At 39.8% G+C, this 5,617-nt stretch overlaps 1 long non-coding RNA gene across 1 annotated transcript; it reads right to left on the bottom strand.

Moving 5' to 3' along the window:
- Positions 1 to 899: 899 nt before the first annotated feature.
- Positions 900 to 4,651, bottom strand: LOC117152208. Its single transcript, XR_004462524.1, has 2 exons — positions 4,293 to 4,651; positions 900 to 1,266 (listed from the first exon to the last, which is right to left on the bottom strand). It is a non-coding gene; the product is annotated as an uncharacterized LOC117152208 (long non-coding RNA).
- Positions 4,652 to 5,617: the final 966 nt, after the last annotated feature.

The raw sequence follows: 5,617 nt of genomic DNA on the forward strand, positions 1-5,617 counted from the left end.
AACTACCAATGTTCAAGAGATTATTATTGCTTTATACATTCGTTTATAATAACGTGACTCGATCGATTGTTTTTTTAATTCTATTCTAGTTGGTATATGTATTCTAGTTAGTAGAAATTTATTCATACAATGTTGTATAAGCGATAAAGTACATAATAGCGAAATATGTTTATTAAATTAAAAGAAATTAAAAATAGTAAGAAGATTTCACCGCTTTCGTTGTATTCATAAAAACACCAATTTCCATGAATAGTCTCAGTCTGGTAATAAACACTTATAGATAATCTATATATGAATCATCTAAACCAAAATACTTGACATTAAATACCAATAATATTTAATACTTACGATAAATTTCTATGCTCCATTTTCTTAGTCATGTGTCGTCTACAAAAATATAAAACTGCATAAAAATTCGCGATCTACTTATCATCGCCAAACTATTCCACTTCAATTAAATCAACACCGAACTTCTCTCTTTCTTACGCGACACTACATCAAACACGAGAAGCAGAGCATTCGCCAAGACCTACCTCAAGAACTCGCTCGAAAGGGAGGAAAGGGTTTAGAGCTCGACGACGTCGGCGTAACCGTAAAATTCACGGTTCACAGGGGGGGGGAGGGGACTCGTGTCTGGTTATGTTAGTCGAAGGGAAAGGTAACGGCCTAGAAAAGGCCCGGTGGAGAGGAGAGAGACAGCACGGGGTCCCTAAAAACAAAAGGCAACGCGGGGGCAAATTATGGATTCAAACGGCCGTCTTTTGTCTTTTCATGTTTATTTCTTTGTTTTACCGTCGTCGGCATTGTTTCAGCGGAGCGACAGAAAGCCAAAGGGGTTGCATTGGGGGGGTGGAAGGTCAGGCTTTGCCTTTGTGGGAACTACGGGTAGCTTTGTTATTCCTCCAGCTTTTTTCTCTGTCCGCGAGCCTCTCCTCTCTTTCTTGCTCTTGTTTCACCGGCTGACCCGTGCCGCTGTTTTTCCTTTCCCTTCTTTCTTTTCTCATGTTTCTCCCTTTTTCTTCACCCTTTTGTATTCTTGAAACGCGCGTCGTGCGTCGTGGCAACTGACAGCAGCGGCGGAGTTCGATCGCTCGTTCATGGACCTCGGGAGGTCGTACCGGCTGCTCTCCGTGAAACGTTTCGCTATTATTCGCTGCAATTGCGATCGCTTCTCGTTAGCCCAATGAGACCGTTTTTTGGAACCGCTGCAAGCCCGTTCTGTTCGATGTCTTCTTTGCTTTTGTACGAATCATGATGGGTTGTTACCTATTGGTTTATTACGTTTACTACACATTGAATTTGTCACGTACGCTGCATGCTGGTTTCACATAATCTTTGTAGAAGATCTTGTTATTTCTATAGTGGAAATATTTCTATATCGGTTCTTGGTATTAATACCGACGGGAATATAAAAGATTTGATTTTAATTTTATCGAACATGTGCACTTTAGAGACATATAGGCCTTTTATCATATAAAATGATACAATTTTTGTCCCTGTTAGTTTCACGTCAAAGAGCAAGTATAATGATGCGATGAATGATAAATTAGGCAACTAGAAAATTATTTAATACAATTATTTAGTCTTATAATGTAGCATCAAGTAGTCTTGCAAAAGTAGTGGTACCATTTATTGGGCGTGTATATGATATATTATACTAATACATAATTTAAGTATAATGTATCTTTAAGATTGCAAATTACCGATATCTATTACAGACCTCTCATTCTCCCTTACAATTTACTACACACTTAAAATATATTCTTACTTGAAAGAATAAATTTTCACATACGAATTTCTCTACTTCCCTTACAGTTTACCATACGCTTGAAAACTGATTTAAAACCCACGACTCTTTTCATTTCTGTTATATTCAATCTCTGCGAATCCCGTCATATATTTCAAACTACTACGAGAAATTCCTCAATGTACACACAATATGCTCATCCTCTCGATCAAGTCGCAAGTAGGCCAACTAAAATTCTACGTAAATCGAGACGATCGAAACCGAATGAATTTTGCATGGATTCTCGACTACTTCGAGGATGCTGAACGATCGTCCGCGAAAACGATAGCTGGACGGTTATTTCGAGTCGATTAAATGACTCGATTACTCGACGGACTGTCGTCCTCTATGCCCTTAGGTTGCAAGCATGAATCTTTTACTGGAACAGAACGTGAAACGTCGAAACGAAAGGGTTGGAAAGGAAACATCTTACTGTGCACGAAATTTGCACGCGCAAACGACCCACCTCATAGTGGTAAACTGACAACGAACGTGACGTCGTTTAAAGATTCACGAGAATCGACGAACCTTTGGACCGGAAGAATCGGGAAAATTCTTGGGATTTTCGACAGGGGAGAAATGTCATTTTCGGCCACCGCCAGGACGAAGACCTTTATCGAGACGAAGATTAATTTTCGATCGTCCAAAGATCCTCAGATAGCCACGTAAAATTTGTTAGACGTTATAAAGGAGTCATTAGTTTGTGAAATTTATGGACATTTTTAAAAAGCTCACAAATTTGTCAAATTTGTGGGTAGACATAAGTTATTAAGGAGTCAGCGATTTATGAAATTTCTCAAATTTATTGGAGAATAATGTGAAATTTACGAAGAGGTTGGGAATTTGTGAAATATATGAGAAGATTATGAAGAAATCATAAAACTTGTTAACAATTGTTATAAATTTCATGCTTCTTATATCGAAAATAACTGACATAATAAGACCAGTACGTCGTTACAATGCACAAGGGAGTCATCAAAGTTTTGAAGCTATTTCTCTTCCTTTTTTTTTTTAATTTTCGGGTAAAATTACTCTCGCCCGAGTCACATAATAATTTAACAAGAACGATCATTAAAACAGCTTTAAAGTTTCGTCCGAAGGAGATTCCCTAATTCACTTTAAACTTCAAAAATATCGACAGCAACTCGTTCCCCGTTCGACAAGAATTCTGAAGAAGAGAAAGCAGCTTTCCAGTGAAATTACATCGATTAATCTCCCAGAAAATCTCACTCCTTATTTACCAAGGCGAGCGCGACATAATAGACAGCAGGAGCGAAGAATGCGGAACGAGCTGGTTACTTGATCCAAGAACCTTTGAATTAATCGAGGGAGGCTCAAATAGAGCAATAATTGAATGTTCATAGCACTATTAAGCCGCCAACTAGAATCTCAATTACCATATATCCTTCCCCCCCCCCCATCCCTTAAAACAGCTTTAAAGTTTCGTCCGAAGGAGATTCCCTAATTCACTTTAAACTTCAAAAATATCGACAGCAACTCGTTCCCCGTTCGACAAGAATTCTGAAGAAGAGAAAGCAGCTTTCCAGTGAAATTACATCGATTAATCTCCCAGAAAATCTCACTCCTTATTTACCAAGGCGAGCGCGACATAATAGACAGCAGGAGCGAAGAATGCGGAACGAGCTGGTTACTTGATCCAAGAACCTTTGAATTAATCGAGGGAGGCTCAAATAGAGCAATAATTGAATGTTCATAGCACTATTAAGCCGCCAACTAGAATCTCAATTACCATATATCCTTCCCCCCCCCCATCCCACAAAAAACACATTATACATCAATCAAACAATTATACATCACTATAAAATAATAACTATACATCATATCTATAAAAATACCCAAAATTTATCGATTTCTATGTATAATAGTTCATCTGGCATGGCATATTATTAAGGAACAATGTGTTTCTCTAAACAATATATATTCATTGCAGAAAAAGAACAGTAGGAACATAGTATACTCTTGTTTTATAAATATAGAGCCAGCATATTTAATATGTAGAGAATGTAAAGAATATTTGATCATTAGAAATTTTGCTTCTATAATTGCAAGTGGAATGTGTCATAAGTTGTCAGACAAATAGCAAATTGTCTTTGGCTGTACAAACCATAGGCGTTCGAGTGTGTATAGCCATTATTTAACTAATTTAATTTATTACTACACCATATCATAGAATAACCTCGTATTTTCATACACAGATAATTCATTCGACTAGAATATCATTGAAAATGATATTGAAATGACATTGACGATAATGATTTAGGATTACCTATGTATTCATTCTAAATTTTGGAGTACTATATCATCCAATTTGCGGATAAACAGTTTATCGAAATAACGAAGACGCAAAGACAGAATATCGATGCCTACTAATATAATAAATAATCGATTGTTTGATTACTTTTATGATCGCTGCGGAATATATACTTGCACCAAATATTTTCTAGCTTCTATGTACATTTACAGAATTGTCTTAAACTTTACTTACATAATCACTACGGTGCTCGTGAAATTCCAAAATGTTTCATTAATAGATTATCTTCATAAAAAATTTCTACTGGTATTCGAATACTTTTTTAAACAACTCTATTTTTCACTGATAGCGTACATCAAACAATTAATCAGCCCCATTCCTCTTTTCTCATCCTCGCCAAACAGCTACCTTGTGTCTCGACCGGAGTCGTTCCATCGCTCGAACAATCTCTATTCCGCGCGACTCAACGCGGTAACGCCGTCGGAAACGAGACGTCTCTGTGCTCCTCGTTCTACCGCCTCTCGCCAACCCACCCCCGTTGGTGAAACGAGGTCCGTGAAAAACCAGACGCCGCCGCTTACTTTCAAAATTTCCTTGCACGCTGGTCAGGCACACGACCTTCTCTCTCTCGGTCGTCGAGGGATCGTCGACGAGGGTTGAAGGGACACGTTCGGGGGTAGGGACACGGTACATAGAAAAGGACACTCTCAGTTGAACGAACATTGGATAAAAAGAGATAGACTGGGAGGTAGAATAGGAATGGGTGATGCGAAGGGTGGCAGAGCGGGTTGGCGCGGCGCGGCGGTCGGCAAGGACCACGAGATCAATATGTATGTTGGGGGATGTGGACCACGTGGGTCGGGGGTGGCCAGCAACTGCCGGCTGCTGATTGGCCAACGGCCACCCCATGGCCACGCCCACTCCCACACACGCTGTCTTAAAGCCTCGACGAAGCGGCAGCCACCCTATATACCTTGGTGAACAGCCACCGCAAAAGCAGAGGGACGCTGGGGGTGGCTGGATGCACGATGCCAACACTCTCTACCCCGCTAACACTGTTACCGAATTCGGTGGAATCATCGAAAATTGAAAACCGGCTTGGCTTGTCCTTTCCTTTTCTCTTTCTAGTTATCGACGAATTTTCTGGGAAACTACCCTCCCCCCGCGCTTCCCCTTTTTGAGTCTATAGCGGTGTAATCTGATTAAACGGATACTGAAGTGTAGGTAGAATGGTTGAAATTTTGGAGAGTAGTAGGGAACAGGTTTTTAGAGGATAACAGGTGAACGAGAGACCAATGGATAGTATGAAATACTGGTTTCGCGAGTGGCCAAGCTTGTTCCATCGTGGCAGCTTTCTCGTCTGATTTACATTCGCGCTGACTCGGGCGTCATGATCGAGTCGAGGGGTGCACGGGAGAACAGGTTACGGAATGATGGATAACTTTATATGTATACGTGATAATGAGGAGAAGGTTTCTAGAGATTTGTGGGTGCGTTTTGAAGTTTTACTTGTCGTGATTTTTTGTGTCTCCTATGTAAAATTCTTTTAAATAATACTG

Source organism: Bombus impatiens, unplaced genomic scaffold (genome assembly GCF_000188095.3).
Source record: "Bombus impatiens unplaced genomic scaffold, BIMP_2.2 scf_0815, whole genome shotgun sequence".
In the NCBI taxonomy this organism is placed as follows: Eukaryota; Metazoa; Arthropoda; class Insecta; order Hymenoptera; family Apidae; genus Bombus; species Bombus impatiens.